This window comes from Palaemon carinicauda, chromosome 29 (genome assembly GCF_036898095.1).
Source record: "Palaemon carinicauda isolate YSFRI2023 chromosome 29, ASM3689809v2, whole genome shotgun sequence".
Classification (NCBI taxonomy): domain Eukaryota; kingdom Metazoa; phylum Arthropoda; class Malacostraca; order Decapoda; family Palaemonidae; genus Palaemon; species Palaemon carinicauda.
In genome coordinates, this window is record NC_090753.1 from 13819050 (window position 1) to 13831549 (window position 12500).

Genomic DNA, 12500 nt, shown 5'->3' on the forward strand with positions numbered 1-12500 from the left:
AGTCTGTCTGAGTCTGCCAACGTCCGCCTGGTAGCTGCCAACGGGTCTGTGATACCCACAAACGGTTATGAGAACCTTACATTATCGTTTTGAAGCGGTAAATTTAATTGGAAGTTTCTTGTTGCTGACGTCATATTGCAAATCCTCGGTGCGGATTTCCTCTCTCAATTATACCTTTTGGTCCATGTCGCCCACTGAACATTGGTCAACGCAGACTCATACTTGTCGACAACTCTCCAGCCTGCCCCCTCCAACCTGACTCTCACATAAGGCACCAAAGGATGCCTACGGCCACCTCCTCACGTCATACCCAGAAATTTCCGTCCAGATCTTCACCAGATGCCCATGGCTCCTGCCAATCACATTATTTATCACCACATTAAGACAATTCAGACGTCTGGGACCGGATTGATTGGCAGCCACTAAAAGGCCTCCAGCACATGGTCATCACCCTTACACATCGGCCTGAAGAAAGCCGCCTCCTTCTGTCTGTGCGTAGATTACAGGCGCCTGAACATGAAAACAGAACCAGATCACTACCCCCTCCCAAACATCGCCGACGAAACCTCCTATTTGCATAGAGCGAAGGATTTCTCCACGCTCGACCTCCGGAAGGGTGCCTATGAACCCAAAAGACATCCCCAAGACTGCCATCACCCCTCCGTTTGGTACATACACCTTCAATTACTCCTGTTTTGGCCTTCGTGATGCTGGAGCCACTTTTCAACGTCTCATGGATGGCATATTAGGGGACCTCCCATTTTGGGTATGTTTTGTTGTCGACATGCTTCTGCTCTCTTCCTTAATAGAGGAACACCTCCGTCACCTGCGCATCGTGCTCGACCGCCTGCAACAAAAGCGCCTTGTAGTCCGATACAACTAGTGTACCTTTGGTGCCAACGAAGTTTCGTTTTTAGGGCACCACATCACTCCTGAAGGAGTCCATCCCCTCCCTGAGAAGGTAGCAGAGATTCAGAACTTCCCCACGCCGTTGACCTTTAGAGCACTGCAGGAGTTCTTGGGCATGATCAACTATTATCACCGTTTTCTGACAGCCATTGCTGACACACTTGCTCCCCTCTACGCCTCCCTCAAGAACAAGCCAAAAGACCTGAAGTGGGGTCCCCTTCAAGAAGCAGCCGTCTGCAACGCAAAAAATGCTCTATCAACCAATGCTACTCTCACTTTTCCCATCACACATTCCACTCTCCTTCTCTCCACTGATGCCAGCGACGTCACTATAGGTGCAGTAATTGAAGAGGTGGTTAACGGCTCGCCCCACCCATTGGTATTCTTTAGTAAGAAACTCTCCATGGCAGAATCGGGTTATTCTAACTTCGATCACGAATTGCTGGCGGTTCACTTTTCTGTTCGTCACTTTCATCATTTCTTAGAAGGTATGCCCTTCAACATTTGCACGGACCATATGCCTCTGTTGTAGGCCTTCACTCAACATTCTGATGCCTGGTCCGCCCATCAAAGCCGACATCTCTCCGCCAAGGCTGAATACAACTGCATCCTTCAACAGTTCCTTGGGAAAATGAATCCCGTTGACGATGCCCTGTCATGAATCACGTTGGCTGCTGTTCAACTAGGATTGGATTACAACGCCTTGGTTGAAGCCCAACGACAGCATCCAGATTATCAAGCATGGAGGACGTCTTGCATATCCCCCCGCTGGAAAGACGTCCCCATCGACCATTGCAACACCACCCTCCTCAGTGACGTAAGTACTGGTAGACCACGACCTTAGATTCCTGCTCCCATGCAACAACATGTGTTTGATTTCATTCACGGCCTTTCATATCCCTCGTGCTGTTCTATTGCACAGCTGCTGAAGACAAAGTTCATTTGGCACGGCATTTCTAAGGATGCTAAGGATTGGGTACGCGCCTGTACTTCTTGCCAAACTTCCAAAGTACATTGACACACTCATTCAGGAGTGGGCACCTTTTCTCAACCTCGGCGTTGTTTCGCCCACATTAACGTCGACGTTGTAGGCCCCTTACCCACATCACAAGGACATTATTACCTGTTTACCGTCATCGAACGCCCCACTCGTTGGCCTGAAGACATTCCCATGGAAACTGCAACGTCCGCCTCATGTACATCTGCCTTACTCTAAGGATGGATTGCAAGATTTGGTATCCCAGACCATATTATTTCTGACAGGAGTACCACTTTCATCTCTCAATTGTGGACATCATTAGTGAATCTCCTGGGTATCACCCTACATCAGACAACTGCCTACAACCCCGCTGCGAATTGAATGATTAAACGTTTTCATCGCACCTTCAAAGCAGCTTTGATGTCCTGCTGCAAGGACTCCAACTGGTTTACTCAGATTCCCTGGGTCCTCCTGGGACTAAGGACCACTCCTAAAGACGCCCTAAACGTCTCGGCAGCTGAAATGGTGTATGGTGACCCGTTGGTCGTCCCTGCCAAATTTTTTCCTTCTATAACCTCCTCCGACGATCTCCAGCGCATACGTTACGTCGTGGCAAAATTTAATCCATGCCGCTAGACTTACAAGCTCCCAGCGAAGCATCACATACCAACAGACTTGCACTCTGCAACGCACGTCTTCCTATGCCACGACACTAGAAAGCCACCGCTAACGCCACCTTACACCGGACCTATCCTTTTGATCCAACGCAGTCCGAAAGCATTTCTACTAAGCAATCGTAGCAAAGAAACCTGGGTCTCCTTTGATCGTCTAAAACCAGCTCATCTCCTGCCAGATGACTTTCCTAGAGTTCCTCTCACTAGATCAGGGGGCTCTATCTAACATGTACAGTATGTTTTTTTAAGGGGTGAGCCATGTACCAACCGTGTTACACGATCGTGCATAGTAACGACATTTCTCTTTTATGTATAAATTATCCTTTGTATCTTCGCTCTCCACTTGCACTGACAGCGACCTGAATCAACATGTCTGTTTTTCTTACTGTTGGCTGATGTGTTTTTTACAGTAAACAGACTAATGAAAAACTATAACTTCCTCATTCCTTTTCGATCTGGTGAGATTAAAGCTCTGTTGATGGACCTTGATGCTTATGCAGGTGTAGACTCGATTGATATTTTTCCTTTGTTTTATATAAAGAGAGCAGATTTCTTAGCTCCAAAGTTATCTGTTTTTTTGCGCAAGTTAGCAAGAAGAGGGGCTTTTAGCGCTTGTTGGAGAATTGCTAATGTTACTCCTCTATGTAAATGTGTTTGTGGTGGCTCAAGTCCCACTGATTACCGCCCAGTTTCCATAACTCCCATATTATCTAAAGTTTTTGAACGTCTTCAGGCAAAACGTCTTAATAGGTTTGCGGAAGGTAATCATCTATTCCCTAGTTTGCAATTTGGTTTTCGTAAAGGCCTTGGAACATGTGATGCCCTTCTTACAATCTCCAATGCTGTACAGAAATCCCTAGATTTGCGTCAGGAAGTTCGTATGTTTGGCCTGATTTTAGTGCTGCCTTTGACCGTGTTAATCATGAGGCCCTTCTTTTCAAACTGAAACAGTTGGGAGTGGGTGGCTTGTTTCTTAGCATTATTATTGATTTTCTAAGTAATAGATCTCAAAGAGTTGTTGTTGATGGGCACCATAGTGAGTATAGGAATGTGATATCCGGTGTTCCACAGGGTAGTGTTCTTGCCCCATTACTTTTCATACTATATACACATGGCATGTGATTTGGCCTTGAAAACAAGCTTGTTGCATATGCAGATGATGCTACTCTCTTTGCATCAATGTCATCCCCTGAATGTAAATCTGGGGTTGGTGAATCCCTTAATAGAGATTTAGATAAAATTAGTGCATGGTGCCAATTATGGGGTATGAAGTTGAATCCTAACAAAACTCAAAGTATTTTTGTAAGTAGTCAATGACGGTGGCTCCTCAACATCTGGATCTCAGTATTGGTAATGTTTCTTTAAATTTATATGACTCTTTTAAAATTTTAGGTGTGATTCTCGACAGCAAATTTACTTTTGAAAAACACATTAGGTCTCTGTCTTCTTCAATTGCACAAAAAATTGGCTTATTGAGAAAGAGTTACAAGTATTTTGGTGATCAATATATTCTGAAGAATTGTTTTAATTCTTTCATTCTACCTGGTTTTGAGTAGTGTTCTCTTGTCCGGTGTTCAGCTGCTGATTCTCATCTTAATTTGTTGAACAGAAACTTACAGTCTATTAAATTTCTTATTTCTGATCTAGATATTAATCTTTGGCACCGTCGTTCAATTAGTTTTTTATGCATTTTGCATAAGATTTTTCATAAATCTGACCATCCTTTACATTCAGATCTCCCTGGACAATTCTATCCTGTTCGTAATACTAGGCAGGCAGTTAATTCTAATAGCAAGGCCTTTTTCATCATGAGGCTCAATACTACACAGTATTCTAGAAGTTTTATTCCAGCTGTTACCAAGTTGTGGAATGATCTTTCTAACCGGGTAGTTGAATCAGTAGAACTTCAAAAGTTCAAAGTTGGAGCAAATGTTTTTATGTTAACCAGGCTGACATGAGTCTTTTTATAGTTTATATGACTTATCTGTTTTTGATGTTGTTAATAGTTTATATAGGACATATCTGTGTTGATGCTGTTACTGTTTTTAGAATGATATATTGTTAATTTATTCTCATCATTTATTCATTTCTTTATTTCCTTTCCTCACTGGGCTATTTTTCCCTGTTGCTTTTCCATCTAGGGTTGTAGCTTGGCTAGTAATAATAATAATAATAATAATAATAATAATAATAATAATGATAACAGTCTGTTATATTTTAGGCCCTTATTGCCTGGAATTGATGTATATGTAAACTGATGTTTTGTAATAAAGTTACAACCTTCATCCACATCAGAAACGTCGAACACAGCAACCTCCAATCAACCTCATCCCTCCACCCACCCCCAACGAATTCCTAACCCCTCCAGACATGCCATTCCTGAAATTCCTTCTCCTCCAAGCCTTCCTCCGGCACCTAAACCTCAATGTCCTCCCAAACCTCCTACAAAGTCAAGAAAATCCCCATCCCGTACTCATGCCACTCCTTCACCTCTAAAATTCACCTCTCCTCCTGCTATTCCACAGCCCAAAAACCCTTCCTCATCCATATCTGCTCCTGCAACCCACACACCCAATTCCTCTCACTCCTTGAGAGAATTCCCAAGTCTACCTATTCCCGCTGTCAGAAGCCAACCAAGCAACTCACGCCCCGCCATACCCCCTCCCCCTTAATGTTGACAGTAATTCATACAACCTTTCTGCTAGCCCCATGGATGCTATTCTAGCAGACATTAGTAATATACTTTGCAGTTTTCTTCAGTCCCGTAAAGTAAAGTTCACCCAGAAGTTTCTTGACGACTTCGTTTTTGAAAACGCCGCCCTTGAACTCAACGCTCAGTTTCCTTCATAGACCCTCGCACAAACGATCCTAATACAACCACTCACAATAACCAAAACAATCAGGTGAAAGTGTGCGGCCTACGAAACAAGTTTGCACTCCTGCAATCCCAAACTTCAGTGCAAAACCCAAACATAATTGTACTGCAAGAAACACTGCTCAATGAGAACATAATATTTGCGTTCTCAGGATACAAAGTATACTCTACGTATCTTTCACCAACAACAAGAAGCCTAACAACTCTTGTTAAAAGCAGCATTCCCCCCAAGACAGCACCAAGTATTGACTGTTGGATTGAGACAGAGAATCTGAGTATTCAGATATCCCTGCTTCCTATAACTCTCACAGTACATAACATCAAAAATCCCCAGCCAAAAGCATCAATGCAGAGGCGCTTTTTGCTGCTGCCTCCGTTGATAACACAATAATTGCAGGTGATTTCAATGCCCATCACCCGTTCCTGAACTCAGTATCTGCAGCAAATCAAACAGGCAGACACTTGCATGCCTTACTGCAAGAATAATCTGATGTAACACTCCTCAACAATGTTACAGAAGCCACTCATCTAAAAGGTGGACGCCTAGACCTCACCCTCCTCTCTAGTGCCATACAAAGAGGTGCTAGATGGCAGCTGCATCCTGTACTAACGAGCGATCACATTGCCAAAGTAATCAACCTCGAATTGGAGCAATACCCCCCTCCTCCTCCACCCCCCAAAAGCTGGATCCCAGACTTTGCAAACTGGGAAAATTGGAAGCAACTAAGACAGAATGGGCTCTGGAATACATTAATAATCCTCACAATGATATCTCCATCCTATCACTCGATTTCAACAAACAACTAAATGCAGCCGCAAGTGTTTCCATGCCTCAGAAAAACACTCTGAGAGGAAACACGCTGACGCCTGGTACTATAACAGCCGCATCAAGGAAATGAATGCCAGAATAAATAGGATCAGACAACTTCTCAGAAGACAGAGAACTGACAAGCTCCATGACTTACTTATGGAGATCAACAAACACTCTCTGCAAGTATCACTGGAAGTCAAAACGGATAAATGATACTCATGGTGCCATGAAGTAAACTTCAGCACATCCCTAGCAAAATATAGGGCTGGTTCAACAAAGTCTCTGGGAAGTATAACACACCCAGAGTCATACACCCAGACCCATTAGCTGAAGCCAACACAATTGCCAAATTGCCAACAACTTTGCTGAAAGAGCTAAAAGCACCAACCTACCTCTGCAGACAATAAACAGGCAGAGAACACTGCTCCCAATCAGGAACAATATCATTGAAGCCGCCTGCAACATGGTAGATGATACACACAGCCCCTACACCATGGAGGAACTAAACACGGCCCTTACAAGGGTCAGAAAAGACACTGCCCCTGGAGCCGACCTCATCACATACAGTATGCTGATGAATATGGGAATCCGCGCAAAGTTGGTGTACTTGCGTTTGATTAACAGAACACACACAGATAGACTACGCCCAATTACATGGAACCAACAGGACACTAAGCCCATTCCAAAACCCAAGGAACCAGAAGCCTACCGACCCATAGCTTTGATTAGCTGCACCGAGAAAGAAGCTGAGAGAAGGGTTCTCAACAGACTGCAGTGGAAAATAGGCCAATTACATCACCGCCTATATGTCTAAAGGAGCGGCATAGGCACTCAAGAATGTATAGCAGATGTCATTATAACAATTAATGACAAAAAAAGCCTTTGTCATATTCCTCGACCTAGAGAAAGCTTTTGAGCTAGCCAGCTCACCAGCAATTCTCCTTACGCTTGTAGAAAAAAGAGTAAAAGGACATCTACTGGCCTGGATTGGAAATTACACAACAAATCGAGAAGCCAGAGTCACCTTCCAAGGAAAAACAACCGATTTTATCCCCCTAGAAAACGGAACACCACAAGTAGGCATCCTAAGCCCCTACCTCTTCAATCTACTAATGGAGAACCTAGCCACTCTAAACCTCCCAAATGGAGTGGAAATCTTCATATATGCAGATGACATATGTAATATATTTCCAAACAAAGCACATACAAGAAATGCCACCCAAAAGGCATTGGACATGATCCAGGCCAAATGCAACGATCTTGGTCTAAAGATCAACACCAACAAAACAAAAGCCATGGCTATAAAATATCTGCAAAACCCTCGGAACTTTACTCTGAGGGGTGAAGCCATTGAATGGGTAAATCAATTTATGTACCTTGGAGTATTCTTCAGCAAAACCCTATCACCTGCTAATGAAGTAACATACCTCAGAGAGAAGACAAAGATTCGTCTATCAACCATGAGACGAAAGACCTCCTTCAAACAAGGAGTACCACTACAGCATTACCTATAGCACTGTCAAGAAACAAGCCTACTTCGACAGGATCTCAACCCCAACAATCCTGCAACTGCAACAGCAGTTGTCAGACATATAATTACAAATGTTGATGCTCTCTCCGCCTTTCTCCGCAGCTATCCTCCACAGAGATAACGTAATGACAGCACCAGTTTGCCATCTAAAAACCCTTTCAACTTCTCTGTTGAGATCAGAACGACTATTGGCGGCTGAGGACAATGACTTATACTACTTATAAGGAGACAGTTTTGCGCTCCTGTCCTTCCCCTCATCAGTGGGGGGGAGAGCAGAGCCGTTGGTGGTTTTTCTGGTTTTATCACCTCTTCCACTAGCAATCTCTCTTTTCAGTTCAGGTATCCACTCTATCCATTAATACCCATAATGTCTCAAATAATCACTATTACAAGTAAATATTTATTTATATTTTTGTTCTATTTTTACAGGTACAGGAATGTTTTATTCCACCCTTTTCCTACCCCTCAAGAAGCTACTATTCTCTTCTCTTCAGCTAACTCTTGCACAGGTGAAATCTCACACTATACCTCTGTCTAATAACTCAAGCTTAAACCACTATGAAGTTTTTTACTTCACCTATACCAATATCTCCAACTAAAACTCCTAAACTCCTTCCCGAGCCCTCCTACTTATCGGGACTTATTACTATAACTCTTTTTCTCTAACTATAGACTGGAGTCAGTGGGCTCCTGGGAAGGATATCCCCTTCCTACAGTCACCTTCTTCACTCTCCAAACAGGCTTTAATATTGCCTGTTATCATCCTCAACCCAAAACCTAACCCAAATTCCTAAAAATAAAATGTGCAGAATACCCCCCACCCCAATTACCTATCCCCCCAAAATCCTACCAAAACACCTACAGGCTGCAAGATTGCAAGAGCCCGTGTCTGGCCAAGATGGACAGACAATCTTCAACAACAAACAATAAAGTTACTCAGTTGCTTACATATTGCCTTTCGAGTTACAGCCTCTCTCGGCCCGTCACATAATTAATAAAGAAATCTCTATGGGGGCAAAGAAGAAAAGGTATATACCCATCAAAAAGGGAGATGGATCTGTTATAACAACAGGAGATGAAGAAAGAACGTTAGATTGAACACTTCAGAGAAGTTATAAATAGGAGATGTGAAGGGAATAATTTGATTGATAAACCTAGAGATGATAAAGAACTTGATGTGCCCAGGAATGAATTCAGTGTGTTTGAAGTTGAAGTTATCCTCAAAACACTAAAGAGGTGGAAAGCTCTTGGACACGAAGGACTAACTGCAGAGATGATACTGGCTGGAAATGAAGTTACTCCCAGAGTACTTACAAGATAATTTTATAGAATGTGCCATGGAGAGACAAAACCGGATGACTGGGAGTTAGGGAGATTGGTTTAAAAAAAAATGGAGACCTGGCTGATTGTGATAACTATAGAGGTATAACGCTTACGCCAGTTGTTAAGAAAATATGAAGCATGCTTATTCTATTCTAAAGAGACTGATGAAATATTTGATGATGAAAAGCTGAGAGTTGAACAAGCAGGATTTAGAAAAGGTAGTATTTGCACAGACCAAATTTTAATTTTGAGACATGGCGTACAGAAAAACGTAGAATATAGAAATCCACTTTTGATGGAATCTGTGGAAAATGAAAAGACATTTGATATTGTGCACAGACTAAACTTAGGGAGAGTCCTGCGTTATTAGGGAATTCTTTTAATTATGTAAATTTGATTAACTCTTTTCATGAGGATAACAAGTGCAAAGTTGATGTTACTGGAGTCCTATCAAAGGAATTTCCAGTGAACAGCAGAGTACTCCAAGCGAATGTGATATCACATATGTTGTTCATCCTCCTTATGGATTTTGTAATGCGTAAAACAGTCAAAGATGGTGGAGAAGCATTGGACTGGATTGGTAATAGGAATTTAGAAGACCTAGAGTATGCTAATTATGCTGTTGTTGTTATAAGAACACCACAGGATTTGCAATGCTTGCTTACCAGCCTGCATGAAATATCACACGAGGTTGGGTTGAAGATAAATAGAAAATAGACAGAGATGATGATAACAGAGTACGCAATGTAAGATGGGGTATCATTTGAAGCGTATATTCTACAAACGGTATGTGGATGCCATATACATCATATTTGAGAAAAAGGAGCATGCTGAACTATTTTACTTATTTAAATTCTGAATACACTAAAAAATTATTCACGAAAGAGGAAGAATAAAGCCACAAATTACTATTCCTAGATATAATGCTGGAAAGATAACAGTGTACCATTAATAATACAATATACAGAAATAAAACTTACACCGGAATAAGCCTCAATTTCACCAGGGATACATTTTACCTCTTCAAGTTGAACGCTTTTTCAACTTGCCTATACAGGGCATGGGCGATTTCAAAGAATTACATAAAATTTAATATAGAAATGGAATTTCTACGAAAAATATTCTTGGATAATGGATACCATAGAAAATAATTGATAGTCAATTGATGAGATTCTTAAACAGCATCTTCAAACAAAAGCCTAATACTAGAATTACAGGAAAAGAGACGGCATATCTAAAACTACCGTATCAGAGGAGAGAAATTATGCACGGAGATAAATAAAGAACTGAAGAAAATTATAGATTAACATTTCCCCCAGATTCACGTAGGAATGATTTTCTATATAACCTTTAAAATTATTTCATTCCCTACACAAAGACTCAGTTTACAAGTTTGCATGTACAGTTTTTAGTAACTGCTACTTGGTAAAGGGTCCGTCGCGGTCAGAGCAACTGAATATGCCGGGAGAAGTTACAAAAAAAAAAAAAAAAAAAAAAAAAAAAGGATATATTCTTGGTAGGCTCCTACGTGAGGGAGCACTCAGAGTACATCTGTAACAAGCAGATAAATCTAAATTAATATTCCTTTGTATTTGGAGGTAACTATAAATCTGAAATTCTAATTGCAGAAAATCGACTGATTAAAGAACTTAAAACCAACTTTGAATAATGAAACTTCAAGCTTCCCATTGAAATTGTTTTAAGGGATTACAACATTATTTTCTTTAGTTTATTCCATATATGGAATTCTCACTTTGTTTTGTTATTAATATTGAAATATATTTTGTATAGTTTAGTTACTAGGACAGTGTGAATACTATAACTACCTCGTAAGATTTGTTTTCACATAATTCCTATTTACACTTACGATGTTACAAAACTGTTTTTCTCTCTTTGCATTGTATAAATTTGTTATCATTATTAGTTAATTTCTGCAGCTGGTGATTGGTTAAAGGTTGTTATTCGAAAGCTTCAAGGATATAAAATGTAGAAAAAAAAATGTCGTGGATTGCATTGCTGAACGTCCTTCAATTTCATATTTATGTAAGATTTCCTAGAGGGACCCAACTGGTGGACAAAAGAACGAGCAGATATGGTAGAGCAGCTTGGACTGAGATAAGGAAATCAGCGACGACTCTAAGAACATAAGGGGAAACAAAATTAGATGTAGTGTTTTTAGAAAAATGCCTATTATTATTATTATTATTATTATTATTATTATTATTATTATTATTATTATTATTATTATTATTATTATTATTATTATTATTATTTAACCTGATATGAAAGTGGTTACATGTCATTATTATTCACGTAATATCATTATGTCTATATTTAGTTTATTAACTTTATCCTTTTTATAATTATATCGCTTTGATGAAGGCAATTTTTGATTTCTTTAATACAAATTTCGTACCAGGATAACTAATTGAAAAAAGAAATACAGCGAAGAAGATACGTTAATAATCTCACAGTTCTTACTATGCTCTATTCCAATTCCCAAAGCAATTAAGAAACTTATCCTGTATAATTGCAGAGCTCTGGACAAAAGCCAACTAATTATCTTCAACCTTGAACTTTTCAGATACCGAAATACTCTTTTGAAGAATGAGTCGCAATAGCTTATAGCATTCGTAATTAAATTGGCTTTGTTAAAGGGTTGTTCACAGTTGGAGAATTCGAAAATAAACGAAGCAGGGACCAAGTATATTATTATTATTATTATTATTATTATTATTATTATTATTATTATTATTATTATTATTAATGTTTGGTAACCTACAACCTTAGTCGGAAAAGAATGATGTTATAAGCCTAAGGGCTCCAAAAGTAACATAATCTAGTGATGAAAGGAAATAAGGACATGGATAGAATAGTGTGGCCAAACATACCCTCAAGCAAGAGAGCTCTTACCCAAGACATTGTAAAATCACGGTAGAGAGGGTATGGTACTACCCACTACCCAAGACTAGGCAACTGTTTTGAATTTACAGTGTCTTTCTCCTAGAAAAGCTGCTTACCACAGCTGAAGTCAATTCTACACTTACCTAATGGAAAATAGCCACTGAACAATTACATTGCATTAGTCAACCACTTAAGTTAAGAAGGATTTTTCTTTTATCCTAATGTTGTCAGTTGTTATTGTGAATTTAATGGGGATTCGGATTGGTTTAATGATAATTAGTGGAAAGTTTTTATAACCCAATGACGTGATTCACTATTACTGATTTTGACTTATTGATTATGGAGACTTCTTTGAAATATTACTCAATACTATATATTAGTAAGGGGATAATTTTAGTAGTAGTTTTTTTGTTATCTGCCGACATAAGCCCTAGTAAAATGTGGGACGTCATACACTTGGATTTAAGTGACCTTTGTACTGTGGTCCAAAATGT